This window comes from Balaenoptera physalus (genome assembly GCF_965194825.1).
Source record: "Balaenoptera physalus genome assembly, chromosome: 5".
Lineage (NCBI taxonomy): Eukaryota > Metazoa > Chordata > Mammalia > Artiodactyla > Balaenopteridae > Balaenoptera > Balaenoptera physalus.
Window position 1 is genome coordinate 49167005 of NC_138884.1, and position 19739 is coordinate 49186743.

Here is a 19739-nt window from a genome sequence, read left to right on the forward strand (position 1 = left end):
CATCACTAATCATCAGGGAAATGCAACTCAGAACCACAATGAGATATTGCTGCATACCTGTCAGAATGGCTATCATCAAAGAGACAACAAATAACAAGTGTTGGCGAGAATGTGGAGAAAAGGGAACCCTTGTGTACTGTTGGTGGGAATGTAAATTGGAGCAGCCCCTATGGAAAATTGTGGGAGGGTCCTCAAAAATTTAAAAATAGAACTACCATATGATCTAGCAATTCCAGTTCTGCGTAGTTACCCAAAGAAAACAAAAATACTAGTTTGAAAAGATATATGCACCTTTATATTCAGTGCAGCACTACTTACAATAGCCAAGATATGGAAGTAACCTAAGTGTCCATCAACAGATATGGTATATGTATATACACACAATGGAATATTACTCAACCGTAAAAAAGAATGAAATCTTGCCATTTGGGACAACATGGATGGACCTAGAAGGTATTACACTAAGTGAAATAAGTCAGACAGAGAAAGACAAATACCATATGGTTTCACTTATGTATGGAATCTAAACAATAAAGCAAATGAACAAGCAAAACAAAACAGAAACAGAGTTACCGACACAGAGAGCAAACTGGTGGTTTCCAGGGGGGAGGGGGGTGCAGGTTTGGGTGAAGGGGATTAAGAGGTACAAACTTACAGTTGTAAAATAAATAAGTCACAGGGATGCAATACATAGCATAAGGAATATAGTCAATAATACTGTAATAATTTTGTATGATGACAGATGGTTATTAGACATTATGGTGATCACTTTGCAATGTATTTAAACGTTGAATCACTATGTTGTATACCTGAAAGTAACGTAATGTTGTACATCAACTATACTTCAAAAAAAAAAAGGAAGATAAATTACCATATGGAAAATTATAGGCTCTGTATTTTATGGATTTATTGAAAACATTAACATATTGACCATTTATACATTTTAATCTAATTTGCTTTTGTAATTCTTAATGTGAGATTAAGGGATATGGAGATTTGGAGGAAGATGTGATTGGTATTGAAATCAGATATCCATGTAGCAGGACTTCCCTGGTGGTCCAGTGGTAAAGAGTCCACCTTACAATGCAGGGGACACAGGTTCAATCCCTGGTCAGGGAACTAAGATCCCACATGCTGTGGGGCAATTAAGCCTGTACGCCACAACTACTGAGCTTGCGTGCCTCAACTAGAGAGCCTGAGTGCTGCAAACTACAGAGTCCACGTGCTCTGGAACCCGCTCACCACAACTACAGAGCCCACGCGCCCTGGAGCCTGTGCACCACAACCAGAGAGAGAAAACCCGCATGCCACAATAAGAGAGAAGCCCGTGCCGCAACGAAAAGCCCATGTGCCACAGTGAAAGATCCTGCATGCCTCAACAAAGATCTGGCGTGCCACAACTAAGGCCTGATGCAGCCAAAAATAAATAAAATAAATAAATAAATAATAAATCTTTAAAAAAATATTCAGCATTAAAAAGAAAAGATATCAGTGTAGCATTTGTGCTTTGATTTTTCTAACATACAGAGGGGAAAATTCTCAAAGAATGAGACTTGTCATGAGAAGGCTTCAAACTTGATTACCATATGCACAAAACAACCACATTGTTTTGCCTAATCTGCATGAAACCTCCCACAGTGGTAATAATATGAGCCTCTCAACTGAAATAGCATGTTATATTTTTGGCAGAGAAACAGCAAGACAAAAAAAAACAAACAAAGCAATTAGAATACGAATTAAGATATAGAAAAGTCATTTTAAAAATAGCTGTTAACACTTCGCAATTTCAGTAGCAATTCTGCTTCTGAGGCAATATAAATCATGTATTAGACTTTCAGCCTCCACAATAAATTCTTTATCAGCACTACAAATTTAGAACATATAAAAATATCAGCACCATTATCCCGTGTTAACCAGCATAATACCTCGGTTCAGCTCTCACTACTGTAGTTCTGTAAAAGCAGATTTAGAGAATCACCAGAATAAATCAGCAATGTTGTTTAATAGAAGACATTATTAAGGTATAAAATATATTTTGTTAGGGAATAATTACTTATAATTAACAAATAATAATTTGTTTGCAGGCTTTCAATTTTGGATAGTCTAATTTGTCTAAAATCATCTTTCTTTAATATGTCCTTTTGTCAATTTCATTTTCCTTATTCTATTATTTAGTCTTAACATATCAGCATTATCTCTGATTTGTTCCAGTGTTATTAAATGTCTACAATTTGCCAGGCGCTGGATAGGAAAGGGAAGGGATAAAAAGATAAGATATTTTTCTACATTTGTAACGTAAATACAGAAAAATTGCTAAAATGTAAGTAACTAATACTTTTAGAAACAATGTAAGTGACTAATAATTTAGAAATAATCCGTCAACATTTTTCTAGTTCATTAGATCTGTAATTTTAATGTAAACGTTGAGAATTTATTCCTGTCATAATGTAAAAGCATGTTCTTTTACTCTTATCTCTAGAAAAAGCATCACAAATTATTTATTATATTTTAAGACAAAGTGTGTGACAGTTGAGTAAAAAAAGTTTATTAACTTTTTAAATTAAATCAAAATTATAATTCAAATGAACTTTGGAAAACACTAACTCGTTTGATTAGTTATTTTAATCGAGCCTCTACAATAATCATTGCACTTTAATATTCAAAATTGACAGTCGTTCTCTCATGTCACACAGTAGTATAAGTACAGAGACTATTCCTCAATACCTTTTGCAGAAACTATGACCCTACTAATGCGAAAGGGCAAGGCTGTTGATGACCAGACAGCAGGTAGCAGGGAGTCAGGCTGCCCTCTTGTTGAATGCTACCTCTCTTCTGACTATTGTATTGTGTTCCATGGTGTGGTAGGAGGTCAGCGAGAGGACGTGACTGCCGGTTGACCTGTGAACTGGACCTGGGCAGTGGAAGGCTCCTCGCCCCCTCCCCGTCCTTGGGATGAACTTCTGCCTACCGTTCCCACAGTGGGAGCCGTTTTCAAGGATGCAGCCTTGAGAGAGCAATGTGTTGCTAAGATCTTCTGGACATAATATGTGACTGAATCCCGTTAAGGCCTCTATAAAAACTCAAGATTCTGGAGAGCAGGTGCGAAGATGTACTGCTCTAGCAGCCGCCCAAGATAAGCCTCGTATGTAATGCCCTAGCTTATTAAGCTCGCCACCTACCTGGCGCGGCTGCCGCTTTCTTCGGTTTCTCCCCCACCTCCGTGAACAGGGGCCAGTTTCAGATTTCACCTGGGAAGCCCCTGAGGGTGCCAACCAACAACGGAAGGGTCTGTCTCATTCTTCTGTCTCTCCTTGCCCTCTGTGTTCTGGGCCAGTTTCGAATTTCATCCGGGAGAAGTCCTGAGATTGTGAACCAACATACGGTAAGACAGTTTTGTTCTATTTTGTTTCGTTTTTTAAGCTGAAATGTTTATTCTAGAGTATAACATTGGAAGGTGGGAGTTTTAACTTTAACTGTTTGTTCTCCTATGGTCCACGGAAGAGTGATGAAACCTTTTTCTGACCCATTCTCATCTTCATTCCCAATTTGCTCTCCTCTCACTGTCCCCTGCCCTCAGTCCCCTCATCAAGTACTCCCTGGTGAGACTCCAACTCTCTCCACCTACCGGGAGAATCTTAAGGGGGGTCTTGGCCCCAGAGCTTTTCACGCCTCTTATCAGCTCCCCTGTAGCAGATTTCAGCTGCCAAGGGCCTTACTTCTGCTTTGAGACTCCTGGTCTGAAGGAGTAGGAGGGAGGCCGCCCTGCAGAGCTGCAGTGAGTAGGGGGATGTCTGACTTTGTTTCAGGCTCTCCACCAACAATGACTGAGGCTCTTTTCTTCCAGAATTTACCTAAGTACAAATATACTTTACGTATCTTAGTTTTCTTCCAAAAACCAATCTATTCCTAACGTGAAGAATATTAATACAACACTAATACACACCCATTAATATGACACTCATGTTAAGCTTCATAAAGTTGTAGTGTTAAAGTAATTAACAAGGAAGCCATTAGACCAAGGTGTCTCTAATGCCTGGGCTGCCTATGTAAACAAACCAAAACCTAAGCCAGAGTCAATTTCTGCAGATGCCTCAAGGTCAAAAAATGGAAACCTGAGGACAACCAATCACAAAGAGCCAACTAGGCTTTCCCAAATAAGGCAGGGTTTAAGCTACAGCCAATCAAATAATTTCCTTGCATTGTTTCTTCATCTGCTCTCTAAAAGCCTTTTCCTGGCTCCTGTTGGGGAGGGCACCTAATCATTTTCAGTTTGGTGCTGCCTGATTTGACTCACTGTATGTTCAAAGAAACTTTTCAAGAGTTTATTCAACCTTAGTTTACCTTTTAACTATAGTATGTTATTATTTTTAATAGTGTGCAATTATTATTGTGTTAAAGGAACACAGAGGTGATGGATTGTTTATGTTGGTATTTAATAGTGTTGGATTGGGTCAGCAATAATACCAGTGCTTTAAGCCTGGGTGCAGTTTTCCTCCCGGTAACATGTGATGAATTTCAGTTCACCTCCCAAGACAGAAACCTGGGAGTCAAGGCTCTCTTCTTGTCCAGTCTAATTCGCCATCATGCCCAGTTAATCCCACTTCACTGTTATCTCTTGACTCTGTTTTCTTTTCCCCAACCCCTTTCTTATACTATAGGACTACAGGATAAATTATAAACTTTGAATACAAGACCCTTTATCATCTGACCCTTGCCTACCTACTTTGTGGCCTCATTTGTAGCTACTACTCATTTGTGGTCATAAAAATACAGCACTCATGTTTCCTTCCACAGGAAGCATAATTGACTGATGGCCCCAGATGCTGTCCTTCTGGATTCACTCTTGTGTTCATGTAAAGGCCATGTTTCCCAAAGCCTTCTCTCAGCCAAAGTCTGAGTAGCACGGGGATTTGTTCTAACGCGTGCCCATTCTTATAGTTACAGGAGTCCTTGAATAGGTGACTTCGGCCAGAGGACTCCCCTGAGTTCTGCCTGGCGGAGACTTTCTTAGAACGGTGCCACATCTGAGACCCTGCCTGTACAATCCTCCTCCATCCCCTCTCTCTCACAGGGGGCAGACCTGCATCACGATTTGAAGGCTTTTCCTACCTCCTCCAGCTCCTTCTCCTTCACAGGGTTTTCCCCCAATAAATCTTTTGTACATCTAATCCCATCGTGGCATTTTCTTGGTGGAGGACCCAAACTAACAAAAGTGGTTCCAGGAATGATTTGAAGAAAACTACAGGGACAAGTGGGGCTTTAGAGCCAAGGAGCAAGGTGGGGGTCAGTGTATGGAAAATTGCTAAGAAGAAACATCAGGCGTAAGGAAGGATTCTGGTTAACCTGACTTGACAGGATTCTTGCTGAAGACAGGCTAGGGTGATCAGATATCACCTGGAGGATGGTGAGAAATGAGGAATTTGATCAGATAGGGAGGGTGGAGGATTCTCTCTAAACTGACTTAATGGATTCTTGCTGAACTGGGTATGCAGGCCCAGCCAGGGTGGACACTGAAGCCCAAGGTCAAAGCCTAGTTGAGAAGAGGGCTTAGAAGAGCCTGACTAAAGTTTGGCCAAATTGAGAGTTTTTGTCCAACAGGAAGAAGTGGTCACATATGTACTGCTACCTTTTTACTGCTAACATGAATAGGAAATATTAATCTTGTGTAGAATGCAGGGTCCAGAGAAAATCACACTATGGTTTTATTCAGAGACAATAGCATTAAGTGGATCTTAAAGGCAATCTTAAGGGGAAAAGAAAATGTTATAGGAAATCCACATGCATTTCTTTGAAGGAGGTATGAAAAGGAGAAACAATAAACCAGTTATATCTTCAGTACCTTAATCACCGAGGAAACAGTGGATAAGTATTTTCAGAACCAGTAAAGGCTCCACTTTATTCTAGAAAAATGAATTATGGTGCTTGCTGCATTCACAACCCTTGCACAACTCTACCCATCTCCCTCACCCCCATACTCACAGCATATATGAAAAAGATAAGCCAAAACAGTCATATAATATAAAATAGCACCCTTGGCTACAGGTATTGGATTAGGAGCACTTGATCTAATGGCAGCCAGTGCATAGATCTGTCTGTAACCTATGACATGCATGACTTAGCATGAAATGATGATCTGGGCCAATCGTATTCTTACTCCCACTTACATGACTGAGAAGAGAGAGAATCAGACAGTTAATAGTGAGTTTGAAGCCAAAGATGCATAGAGAGAAGCCCTTGAGATAGATTTGGAGCTATATATGAGGGATTAGATTTAGGTTATTGAAAAGTCAGGGCAATCTGAATTATAAGTAGAAGCTATCAGGTGGAGAAAAGTTCCAGAATAAAGAGAGAAAAAAACTGGGCTAGTTGGTATAGTAGATTAAAGATGGTTGCAGATTCTTTGACACTTTGTCAAAGGTGAGGTAGACTTTTTTTTTTTTTTTTTTGACCACTTGACCACTCCTTAAAATACAGTGGGAGCGATCCTGTGCCACTTTGGAATCTCAAGAGATTGTTAGCTTCCAATTCCCATTTCTTCAAATACTTACTGTGGGAAATAAGCAACATGCTATGCCACCAAAAGGCTCATGGAGAGGCCTATGTAGAGAACTAAGGCCCCTGATCAATAGCCTGGGGTGAGCTCCCAGCCAACAGCAGCACCAGTTTGCCAGGCGTGTGAGTAAGCCATGATGGAAGTGGATCCTCCAGGTGTAGTTGAGCTGCCCCTACTGATACCACATGGACCAGGAAAGAGCCATCCACAACCAGCTCTGCCCAGATTGTGGGTTCATGAGCAGAATAAATGACTGATGTTGGTATTTTTACTTTTTTTTTTTTAACATCTTTATTGGAGTATAATTGCTTTACAATGGTGTGTTTGTTTCTGCTTTATAACAAAGTGAATCAGTTATACATATACATATGTTCCCATATCTCTTCCCTCTTGCATCTCCCTCTCTCCTACCCTCCCTATCCCACCCCTCTAGGTGGTCACAAACCACCGAGCTGATCTCCCTGTGCTATGCAGCTGCTTCCCACTAGCTATCTATTTTACATTTGGTAGTGTATATATGTCCATGCCGCTCTCTCACTTTGTCACAGCTTACCCTTCCCCCTCCCCATATCCTCAAGTCCATTCTCTAGTAGGTCTGTGTCTTTATTCCCATCTTACACCTAGGTTCTTCATGACCTTTTTTTTTCTTAGATTCCATATATATGTGTTAGCATACGGTATTTGTTTTTCTCTTTCTGACTTACTTCACTCTGTATGACAGACTCTAGGTCCATCCACCTCACTACCAATAACTCAATTTCATTTCTTTTTATGGCTGAGTAATATTCCATTGTATATATGTGCCACATCTTCTTTATCCATTCATCTGTTGATGGACACTTAGGTTGCTTCCATGTCCTGGCTATTGTAAATAGAGCTGCAATGAACATTTTGGTACATGACTCTTTGAATTATGGTTTTCTTAGGGCATATGCCCAGTAGTGGGATTGCTGGGTCATATGGTAATTCTATTTTTAGTTTTTTAAGGAACCTCCATACTGTTCTCCATAGTGGCTGTATCAATTTACATTCCCACCAACAGTGCGAGAGGGTTCCCTTTTCTCCACACCCTCTCCAGCATTTATTGTTTCTAGATTTTTTGATGATGGCCATTCTGACCAGTGTGAGATGATATCTCATTGTAGGTATTTTTACTTTTTATTATTTTTAATTGTGGTGAAATACACATAACATGAAAGTTATCATCTTAACCATTTTTAAGTATACAGCTCAATGTCATTACATATATTCATGTTTTGTGCAGCCATAATCACCACTCATCTCCAGAACTCTTTTCATTGTACAAAACTGAAACTCTATATCCACTGAACAACAACTCCCCATTCTTCTTTTCCCTCAGCGCTGAAAACCACCATTCTACATTCTGTCTCTATTAATTTGACTCTTCTAGGAACCTCATATAAGTGCAATCACACAGTATTTGTCTTTTTGTGACTGGCTTATTTCACTTAGCATAATGTCCTCAAGGTTCATCCATGTTGTAGCATGTGTCAGAATTCCCTTTGTTTTCAAGGCTGTATTAAATTCCATTATATATGTATATCACATTTTGCTTATTCATTCTTCTGTCGATAGACACTTGAGTTGCTTTCACCTTTTGGTTATCGTGAATAATGCTGCTATGAACATGAATGTATAAATATCTGTTTGAGCCTCTGCTTTCAGTTACTTTGGATATATATTCGGAAGTGGAATTGCTCACTGCCATTTGTTTCTGAAGAGTGAAAATATATTAAACTAAGGAGTACCATTCTCCTTGTTATGAGTGAACCAAACTGGTCAAAAGAAAGAAATTCCTTTAGTATAGGATACATAGCAAACAAATCACTAAACATACAAATATAAATTTTCTAGATAAAAAATTTGACAAGGTATGGCAAATTAAATGTTTTTACAGGATATTATGGTACCTTGTTCTACAAATTAAAGTTCTTAGTCAACAGGTATGGTCAAAACAAGATAACTTTTTCCAAAGCCATTCAAAAGTTTATGAATTCTTACAAGTACAGATGTTCCAGAGCTTTATAATATTATAAATATATTTTCACAAATGAGTTTATTTTTAGATAATTTATCACTTAAAAAGACACACTTTATTTTGTCTCTGGCTTGTATTAGCCTTTGGATTTTTTTGTGATTGTCCTAAGATTCACAGGTTAACAGAGCCATTGATTTTAACTATTAGCTTCAAGGTCCTATTTTATCTAACCTCTCATCAATAGTAAAATCTCTACCTCCCATGTGCCTATATTACTACCTTGATAAACTCTCTGAAAGGGGAAATGAAGAGCATTGAAATAACTGGAAGATAGCAAGGATCTCAACCATTAAGACAGAAAATTGTCATAGCTAACCATTTCCTGAATATTTGAGTTAGAAGTGTGAACGATCATGAAGAGTGTTGATATGTGAAGGGGTTTAGTGTGTGTGTATGTTACACGTGTTTTTGTGCATCACTTAGACTGTCGGAGCTCAGAGAAATCTTGACCCCAGCTGCCAAATATTAACATCACCTGGGGAGCTTTTATTTATTTTTTGGTTAATTAATTAATGTATTTTTGGCTGCATTGGGTCTTTTTTTTTTTTTTTTAAAGTCACCTACTTTATTTATTTGTTTATTTTTGGCTGTGTTGGGTCTTTGTTTCTGTGCGAGGGCTTTCTCTAGTTGCGGCAAGTGGGGGCCACTCTTCATCGCGGTGTGCAGGCCTCTCACTGTCGTGGCCTCTCTTGTTGCAGAGCACAGGCTCCAGACGTGCAGGCTCAGTAGTTGTGGCTCACGGGCCTAGTTGCTCCGTGGCATGTGGGATCTTCCCAGACCAGGGCTCGAACCCGTGTCCCCTGCATTGGCAGGCAGATTCTCTACCACTGCGCCACCAGGGAAGCCCTGCACTGGGTCTTCATTGCTGCGCACGGGCTTTCTCTAGTTGCAGCGAACGGGGGCTACTCTTTGTTGCGGTACGCAGGCTTCTCACTGTGGTGGCTTCTCTTGTTGTGGAGCACAGGCTCTAGGCACGCGGGCTTCAGTAGTTGTGGCTCACGGGCTCAGTAGTTGTGGCTCGCGGGCTCTAGAGCACAGGCTCAGTAGTTGTGGCGCACAGGCTTAGTTGCTCTGTGGCATGTGGGATCTTCCCGGACAAGGGCTTGAACCCGTGTCCCCTGCATTGGCAGGCAGATTCTTAACCACTGGGCCACCAGGGAAGTCCCTGGGGAGGTTTTAAAAATACCCAGGCTCGGATCCTACCCCATAGCACCAAGTCAGAATATCTGGGGATGGGATTTCATCAAGTTCATTAAAAGATCTTCAGATGAGAACCGGTGTCCCACCGGGCTGCAGGCTACAGCAACTGAGCCAGACCCAGGGGCCTCCTGATTACCCCAGCTTCGTGGAGTCTGTGGATGAATACCGTTTTGTGGAGCGCTTGTTACCCCCCATCAGCATCCCAAAGCCCCCAAAGCATGAACATTATCCCACTCCTAGAGACCCCCCACCCAACCTGCCCTTCTTTGTGCGGTGCTCTTGTATGCACAACATCCGGTCTACAAGGACATCACGCATGGAAACCGTCAGATGACTGTGATCCGGAAGGTGGAGGGGGACATTTGGGCCCTGCAGAAGGAGGTGGAAGATTTTCTGAGCCCGCTGCTGGGGAAGACACCTATCACCCAGGTCAATGAGGTGACTGGTACCCTTCGGGTCAAGGGCTACTTTGACCAGCAGCTCAAAGCCTGGCTCCTGGAGAAGGGCTTCTGAAGCCCAGCTGAGCAGCCCGCATGCCCAGCGTCCCCCTGAGACTGGAGTCCCGGGGATCTCAGGAGGAGGGAAGTGGCTGTTGGGGCAGCTAGGAGAAAGGTGTACAGAGACCGGGGCTGAGGGCCTTGGAGCAGGCCTTGTTTGCATAAAGGAGGAAATGGGACTCTGTATAGGTGCCAGCACTGGGGGAGGGCTGTCTAATATTGGAGACCCACCAGGAACAGCCAAGCTAGGGGGGAGCGTGAGTCCCCCACCCCAACTTTGACGTGTTCCTGCTTTCCCTTCATTGGAGCTCCTTGGACTCAGGTATTCAAGCTGTAGAGGTTGTTGACTGCCCCTCTGTTGGAAGCAATAGCTCAGCCCAGTTTACAGGAAGGTAACACAGGGCAGACCCATTGGGCACATTCCTTCCTAGGCCCGCAGACCCTCTCTGCTGCAAAACATCATTGAGCCCTTGCTCTAGGTCAGACCCGACTTGGTAGAGTCTACAGAGAGCACAACATGACTCAGGCGTGGGTACTGGAAGTCTTCAGTTCCAAATGTAGTGCACGTCAGCCCCTCGGCTCATTCCTTTACCCATGGAGAGGTAAAAAGACCAGTCACCTGTATTCCATTCCATATTAGAGTTGGGTCTGACTGGGTTTCCAGCTCCAGGGAATTAAATGGTTAGCTTTAGCTGTTCCGCCCACAAGGGGCTCCCTGAGAGCTCCTAGCAGCCCAGCACAGAGCCATCCTTCCCAGGTTGCTGACCTAGTATCAAGGCTGGACAGGGGGTTTGCAGGCAGGAAGATGCTGACCTTTTGTCCCTGCCATCCTATCCCACCCCAGCTAAGGAACCTTCACACTTGCCCCATCCTTGGGAGTCACAAGGGCCAAAGGCCTGAGTTCCCACCCCACTCAGCAGCAAGCTGGCTTAAGACAGGGTTCAGAGCCTGGCTCCCCTACTTGCTCTGACCTAAGGCAGGGTACTTAACCTTTCTGGGGTTCAGTTTCTTCATCTGTAAAATGAGTATATCTTCCTAATACCTTAATATTCAACACTGTGCCCAAGAACAGTGCTGGCTTGTATAAGAAAACCCTCACTCCTGGAGATTCCAGGCCACTCTCGAGTCTACGGCCTGAATGAAGAAAAAGGAGCGTGGCACACTGATCCTGTCACACCAGTTCCACCAGTCATTAATGCAAGTTTTTATTTGGCTGTATATACAATTTAAGCTATTAAAATTTGTTCAATATTTACAAATTAAATAATCATCTGAAACTGCCAAAAAAAAAAGTTCTCCAGATGATTCTAATGTGCATCCAGAGTAGAGAACAACTGGACAATAGAAAAGAAACTGTGTTTGTACATTTTGTACGTTCTGCCCAAGGCCAACTACACTTTGAGTGCTTATTAAACATTAAGGATTTCTCTGTTGGACTAGGTCTTTTAGTAAACAGATGAGGCTTCAATTAGATAGCCAGTCACTCTATTCTATAGGGCTTTCAGTTTTCAAGGTCACATAGATAAGATGAACAGTATCCATGACAATGGCAGATGTGATTCATCCATTCCTTAGTTTTCTGTTTCTTTTAGGACATTCTGTTCCCTCGGATGACATTTGGGGCAGCTCATACACTCTAACAGCCTTCTGGCATAGCTGGTGATTGGAGCTTTTCTTCATCTATGTCTTTTTAACTTTATAATCCTAAGGCTCTGCTTAATGTATGATATCAGTTCACATATGCTTTAAAAAATGACACTATATTTTCATGTTATGCTAAAATATACTGATCGATTAATTTATTCTTGAAGAATTTACTGAATATGTGTTTCATGGTCAATACTTAAAGGTTGATCCTTGCCCTCAAGAATCTTACATTCCAAGTGATGTTAGTACCCTATTTTATACCATCAAATCTATTTTATGATTTAGGTTCTCAGACTTGTATATGGTGCTGTATTAACCAAGGTTCTCCAAGGAAACAGAACCAACAGGATGTGTATATAGAGAGAAAGAGACTTATTATAAGGAATTGGTGCACAGGATTACAGAAGCTGGCAAGTCCAGATCTGCAGTGTGGACCAGCAGGCAGAGAGAGACCCAGGAGAACTGATGTTCCAGTTCCAGTCCAAAGGCTGGCAGGATGGAGACCCAGGAGAGCTGTTAGTGCAGATGAAGTCCAAAGGCAATCATCTGGAGAATTCCCTGTTGCCTGGGGAGGCAGGCCTTCAGCTGACTGGATGTAGTCTAATTGGAGGGCAATCTGTTTACTCAGAGTTCACTGATTTAAATGCTAGTTACCATCCAAAAACACCCTCCTAGGTAACACATAAAATTATCCATCACAGGTGATGATGATGATGATGATGATGATGATGATGATGATGATGATGATGATGATGGTGGTGGTGGTGGTGGTGATGATGATGATGATGATGATGATGGTGATGATGGCGATGATGATGGTGATGATGGTGATAGGTACACTATATTGTGTGCTTAGCATGTGCCAGACACTGTGCTACTCAGTGTACACCTTTTAATCCTCACATCAACCCTATGAGGGAATTACTGCTACTATTATCATTGTATCGACAAGGAAATTGAGACTTGTAACAGTTAAATAACTTGTCCAAGCCACAGTTTGTGACCCTTGGTTCTACAATTTAAACCCAGGTCTGCCTGGCTCATAGCCCTTGCCCTTAACTACCACAAAGCTCCACAAAGACGTTTTTGGAAGTTTCCTTTCTGCTCTTCTCTGAAGTATACTCTTAAGGGGGAAAAGACATTTGGTTGACCTTACAGAGGAGAATTTTTCATTATTTGCAATGTTTTATTTAATACTAACTTGAAATACTGTGGGCAACAGCATTCTAATGTGTTAAATTCAGAGTGAAGACCTATCACTTTCCAGTGGAAAATTTTTATTAAAATTAAGTATGCCTCTGCTTCTTCCTATTAAAATGGAGAGGAGATACTTATCACTAAAGGTTTATAAAGTGCCTTGAGATCCTCAAGTGAGAAATACTTCAAGGGGACGTGTTGCTATGCTGAGTTAAATAATTGAATCAATTAACTTCATTTCCTCTGATCAATGTAAAATATCAATATTGCTTCTTGGCTCTTCTGACTAATTGCATAGGTCATATTATGAGCATAAAAGTAATGTTGTTAGGAGAGCTGTGCTGAAAATCTGTTAGAATGGGAATCATAGTTTTACCCTTCATAAGAATGGAGAAAACTGGCTGAGTCGCACAAATCATCTTTCAGTACAATATCTTTCATGTCCCTGGTTCACTTTGCATTAATTTTAACTAATTATTTAGTGAACTGACAATTATTCCTTCAAAAAACTTTTATTAAGTGTTTCTAATGTGACTGGTAGCTAACACCTATTTAGAACTTTATAAAGCAGCTTTACACACAGCTCATTATTCTTGCCCCTGTTCCTAGGTGGAGAGTATTAGTTATTTTCCCTAGGCACTTATTATTTTTGCCATGTTCCCACTCCTTTTCAAAAGTTAATTTTGTTTTAATACAATTTTACTGATGAAGCTGAAGATCCAGTCTCCCTTCAGAGACAAGTTTATAACTGCTGATGTCCAAAGTGTATGGTTTTCACTGACATCTTCCTGCTTGATCCTCCCATTTCAGTCAGTGAGATTAGTTTTTACCATCTGTAATTCTTTAACTGAACGAATCAAAGTATATTGGTTCCTGTCATTTCCTTCAAAACGTATCAACGATCAGAGTATCAGATTTTTGGAACATTATTTTTGAGAAAATGTTATAGGATGAGAAGAAAAACCTTATTATATTTTATATTTGTACTTAAATGAAGCGTTGGACATGAGAGGATCATATTGTAAAGGCACGTGATAGTATTTGGAAAAGGAATTCACATATGATCAGCCAATGCTTGCTGAGCCTAGGCCCTTTATGTCGCAAAAATAACAGTAGCTGGAAATGTCTACGACAGGTATAAGGCCCCTTTCTGAACTGGATTTCCCTCTCCTCTTTAATGATAAATATTGTATTCACCATTTCCCACTAACCATACTATGCTTTGCTTTGGAAAAGGCTGTCAATTAATTGCCGAATCATTTCCAATATGCTGGACTATGGATTGTACGTTAACAAGTCATGAGATCTTTATGACTGTGGACATAGCAAGGTTTCAGTTAGTTCTTTAATCTAGTAGGTTGACTTCATTTTTATTGATACTTAACATCAGTGTTCCTGGAGCCCTGAGCTTCACTATCTATTTTAGGATTATATAGAGATAGCTATCTTTCCATATTTTTCTGCAAATGCAGTGATCATAAACACATTAAAATTAATTCATATGAGCTGAAGGCTTGTAGATCCTCATAGTTTTATTTTATTAAACACTTTAAAGTTAATGAGAAAACCTCTTGCTGACCTTTTGGGGAATATTTTCTATCTCCCCCAGTTGAATGGGATTCATCAAGACATTATCCAGGCCACGTTTTTAGAGTGAAGCTTAATCAGGAGGGTATGAATAAGACAGCAGGCTCTTGTCCTCCCTCTTCTCAGCTTTCTGTATAAAATTGACAGAATAAGATCTGAGACATGGACTTGATTTTGGAGTGGAAATAAATGAAGCAGACCTTCTGATTCAGGGCTCCTTAGGCCTATCTAGTGTAGAAAAGGGGTTTGTACTTGGTCTAATCTAGAAAATTGGGGTTTAACATTGGAGTCTGTGACAGGACCCAGGCAGTAATAAAGTGACTTTGTTTTGATTCATCATATGCTCATATATCTCCTTTACAACATTGTGGGGAGAGGTAGGTTAAGGAAGGTTTGCGTATTTGTGTGTGTTAGCAAAGACCACCATAATGGATCTTAATTTTATCTTAATGGCATCCAATCAATTAATACTTTAATCTAGCATTTTAATGGACTATCATACCTGGTATCATAATAGAGCCTCAAATTAAGCTCACGTGGTCCATTTCCACCCCCAAACTCAAACCAGAGTCTTGAATCTCACTGTTTCAATTCAATGAAAAGTCATACTTACCTTCTTCAGGGAAAAAAGAGGGAATGGGGAAGCATATGTGTTTAGTAGAAGCTTAGAGTAATGGACCAAGCAGTAAACCCGGACTCTAATCTCTGGGGATAGATAAGGGTAGAGGCGATAAGGATATATAACAATTAAACTTAAATATGCTCAGAGAAGATATAGAAACAAAACGTTTGATAACATTTATTGAGTACTTTCTATGTTCTATTTATTCTATTACACCCTTGTTTAACTTTCATCACCACTGTGTGACTAGCTAAACTTTACAGATTAGGAAAGTGGGGCTTTGAGATGTTAATATTTCAGAGGTCAAACAGGTAGTTAAGTGATAGCCCCCGATTCTTTCTCTGTACTGTGTACTCAAGAGCCAGCCTTCCTATTTGCTATGCTATTCTATCTCTGTTATATACATCTATCAGTATAGCTTAATTTTTCTAGTTTAAATATTTGGTTCTGTTATGAAACTATTGCTATGCTGGGCCAACGTCCTCCTAAATATTGGCATTCCAATTATACGCTATTCAGTAGGACTTTTTGTAAGTGTGGTACTATTTGGATGCTAAACTATTGTGAAAACTAATTAAAATTCTTTTTTCCCCCTACTGAGAAGAAATCTCTACAGTTTTCTTGCTTAAATGTCTGTACAAAACAATTATTCTGTGATTTTTCTGTATTTTTTTCTGGAGTACGTGATAGCTCTTAGATATTAACATTTCATTTAATTTGAATCAGAAATAGAGCCACTCCTGAATATAAGTCTTGTATCTTAAGAGCTTGATTACAAGATCTAAAGCTTAAAGTCTTTCATGTACTCAGTTTGGAAAATAGTTCTATATGGCTGGAATAGAGAGTCCATGAGTGTGTAGAGAAATAAAGATGTGGTCAAAAATGCAGACAGGGGCTCAGTTGTAATACGGCCCACATGCAAGCGTTGTTGGAATAGTGTTGCTTTGAGCTGTTGGACTACCCCACTCTTTGGAATTAGTCTGCACTAGGCACAGTACCTGGCATATAGTAGGTGCTCATTAACCCTTGAAGGGAAACCAACTCTGGCAATACAACAAAGTTTTAATAGAACATCATTAAGAATCACAGCTGGATTAATGTTTAATATTGTTATTTTTAGTAGCAAAGCTAGTTTTGGGAAGAAAACATAAAGGAATATTAGAGAAAGACTAACCTTAAATTAGATAATACTATGAAGAAGAACAAGGTTTCTGGAATAACATTGAATGCAATGCCTACTGCACAGGGAGAGGCTCAAGAAATGTTGAATAAATTAATGAAAGAATGATTTAAAAGTGTACAGTGTGTGTTGTGTGTGTGCACATGCTCACAGATCATACCAGTAAATGATAACTGGACTTTAAAAATGAAAGTTTAATGTATTCAAATATATTCACATAAAACTCAAATTTCAACTTTGGAAAAACCTAATGGGAGCACACATTTAACAAAGCTTATTTTTTTATCTTTATCCACTGCTGTTAAGCCTTTTCACAGCTTCCTTAAAATCTCAAGTTCCCCAATGCAATACTATTAGAAAAGAAAATCTGAAAGATGGTGTTGAAGAGTAATTAGCATTTAACTGGCTGTGAATACAAGCATGAAACAATGTCCCAGGGGTAGCAGATAGGAAAAAAGACTTGAAGAAGAAGAAAGTAATGATTATCAAAACAACAAAAGAAAATGCTTTTTAGACTTCAGGTTGTAACATCTTTGAGATACCATTGAAGGTTTCAGTAACAGAGAGTGGCTTGTGGGACACCTGAACACTCCTGCTTTATTTGTTTGGTTTTGGGAAACTTAAAAGTAATCTTGGGTCTACAGAGCAAGTGTGGCTTTGTAAAACAATAATTTTAAACCATACCATCCTTTTCCTCCTTCCTCCATGTTTATATGATCTCATTCCATATGAATTCCCTCCCATGTGTGTGTCTCAAGCCAGTCAACTTTAGAGGCTGAGTCTAAAGTTAAACCTCAAGTGGGTAGAATTTTGTAGAATCATTAGGAGTATGTTAGAGTTTGCTTTTGTTAGAAATATCAAACACAAAGAAGGCAACATTTTAATTTTGCCAAGTTATTAATTCAGTTTTAAAATAACACCATCTTTGGTGGGGAGGATACTGAAATTCTTTATCTCCAGCTTTGATCTTCTGTGAATATTCCAGTGCCACTTCTTTTGCATCTCTATAGGACTTTTCTTCTTTTTCTTTTAACTAATTTATTTATTTTTGGCTGCATTGGGTCTTCTTTGCTGCGTGCTGACTTTTCCCTAGTCGTGGCGAGTGGGGGCTACTCTTTGCTGCGGTGCGCGGGCTTCTCATTGCGGTGGCTTCTCCGGTTGTGCAGCACGGGCTTTATGTGTGTGGGCTTCAGTAGTTGTGGTGCGTGGGCTCAGTAGTTGTGGCTTGCGGGCTCTAGAGTGCAGGCTCAGTAGTTGTGGCGCACGGGCTTAGTGGCTCCGCGGCATGTGGGATCTTCCCGGACCAGGGCTCGAACCCCTGTCCCCTGCACTGGCAGGTGGATTCATAACCACTGTGCCACCAGGGAAGCCTGTACTTTTCTGTTTAGATGTTCTGCTAAAACTTTATACTTTTCTTCCAACAAACTTTGAACTGTCCCAATCAACACCCTGTTAGTGAATTTTGGAATAATTTTTCCTTATCTTTCTTTCTCTGTTCACAATTTATTACCTTGTCTAATTTTCTCTTTGAAAAATTAAATATTTAAAAATTAAAATTTGATATTTAAATGCATCTACTCTTATTGCTGTAGACTGAATTATCCTCACTAATTAATTGCTTGTCCAAAATATGCTTCAGGAAAATGAAGGTAACAACAGGGCTGTTGTAAGTTTTAAATGAAATAATGTATGCAAGAGTATGTAGCATAGAGTAGATTTTTAGAACCGATATTTAATAATACGTTTTCCTGTTAAAAACTTTTCATTATTTTGTTGCTCCCGGGATAAAATCTAGAAATTCAGACTGATAGTCAAGATCATGAAAGTTTGGCTCTAACTACCTATATCAAATTATTTCCCACTAATATCTAATTGTTATTTAATTGCACAAATCTCTTTATGCCACAAACAGGCCATATTCATTTCAACATCTATGCCAACATTCCTGTTCTTTGTTGGTGGGGAATACTAATTCCTCTATTTAATCATATGCTCCTAGTATCAACTCCAGTTTTGCCATATCTATGGAACTTCCTTTAATTGTTCTAGGTGTAAGGGATACAGCAATGAACAAATTAGAAAATGTCTCTGTTCTCAGGAAGCTTACAGACTAGCAGGGGAACAGATAACCAGATTGACCGAGAAATTAACAAAATGTGGCCCATACATACAATGAAATATCATTCAGCCTTAACACGTAAAGAAATTCTGCAATATGTTGCAATGTGTATGAACCTTGAGGATATTATGTTAATCACAAAAAGATAAATACTGTCTGATTCCACTTAATATGAGGTATGTGGAGGTGTCAAATTCATAGAAACAAAAAGTAGAATGGTGGTTTCCAGGGGCAGGGGGTGGGGAAAAAGGAAGTTGTTGTTCAGTGGATTTAGAGTCTCAGTTTTGCAAGGTGGAAATGTCGATGTCTTGTACAATGTTCGTGTAGTTAACACAACTGTACTGAGTACTTAAAAATGGTTAAGATGGTAAATTTTATGCTTTGTATTTCTTAACACAATAAAAAAGAGAAATAATTGAGATAATCTCAGCTAATTATAAGTACTATTAAGAAAATAAAGCAGGATAAGAGGAGAGCTCCTGAGAGGCAATGCTACTTTAGAAAGCCCCTGTGAGAGAGTGACTTTGAGCTGAGGCCTGAATGATGGCACGTGTCAGCCTTGAGCATCGGAAGGAATGGTAAGTGCAGAGGTCATGAGGCCCAAACAGATTTGGCCTATTCAAGGAAAAGGAGGAAGACAGCGTACAGAGTACATGCAGTGAATTTTTTGAGGAAGGCAGACACCAGATTCTGTAGGGACTGGTGGGTTGCAGAAAGGAGAGTGAATTGCATTTAAGTGCAATAGAAATTCATTGAAGAGTTTTAAGCAGTGGATGATATGGTCTGATTTACAGGTTTTAAAAGCTCAGCTAGCTGTAATGAGGAAACAGACCCATAGAGGTAAATACAGAAGCTGAAACACCAGTTAGAATGCATTTACATCTACATACAGATGATGGTGACTTGGACTAGAGCTGAGAAGGAGTGAGGATGTCAGAATTGGGACATATTTTGAGGCAATGACAATTGGATTTGTGGATGGATTGGATGTGGGAATGTATAAAGAAGAATCAAGGATGACTTCTATGCTATTGGCCTGGACACCTAGGGGAAAACTGGGAGAGAATCAGCTTTGGGT

General features: G+C 40.0%; 1 pseudogene across 1 annotated transcript; it reads left to right on the forward strand.

The window, feature by feature from the left end:
- Positions 1–960: 960 nt before the first annotated feature.
- LOC309661538 (large ribosomal subunit protein mL49 pseudogene) lies at positions 961–18091 on the forward strand (annotated as a pseudogene). The gene is made up of 2 exons (XR_014268383.1): positions 961–6815; positions 7699–18091. The product of XR_014268383.1 is annotated as a large ribosomal subunit protein mL49 pseudogene (transcript).
- The last annotated feature ends 1648 nt before the right edge of the window (positions 18092–19739 follow it).